The 335-nt window shown below is 64.8% G+C and overlaps 1 protein-coding gene across 1 annotated transcript in view; it reads right to left on the reverse strand.

Annotated features, from left to right (window-relative positions):
• POLR2L (RNA polymerase II, I and III subunit L) overlaps window positions 1-335 on the reverse strand; it is a 7,120-nt gene that overhangs the window by 6,533 nt on the left and 252 nt on the right. The window lies entirely within an intron of this gene.

The raw sequence follows: 335 nt of genomic DNA on the forward strand, positions 1-335 counted from the left end.
TCCAGCCTGGGCGACAGAGCGAGACTCCGTCTCAAAAAAGAAAAATAAAAGGAGGAGGCCAAGAGCTTTACTGCGGGTGACAAGACGCCTGCGACCCGCCAGGCCACCTAGAATCCCCAGGACATCACTGGTTTGAAGCCCAACTCCGTTCTCTCGCCAGACTTCAGGAGATAACGTTCTCCCGAAAGCAGATCACAGAGCGGGGCTGGAGAAGCCGGGCCTGAAGCTGCTCATGGGGCGCTGGCCTCAGGCAGCGCTGCGCCTCCCGCCCCGGCCCGCACCCCACGGCGGACTCAGCCCCCAGCCCCGGCCCCGACCCGCACCCCACGGCGGAC

Source organism: Hylobates moloch, unplaced genomic scaffold, assembly GCF_009828535.3.
Source record: "Hylobates moloch isolate HMO894 unplaced genomic scaffold, HMol_V3 SCAFFOLD_4, whole genome shotgun sequence".
Taxonomy (NCBI): domain Eukaryota; kingdom Metazoa; phylum Chordata; class Mammalia; order Primates; family Hylobatidae; genus Hylobates; species Hylobates moloch.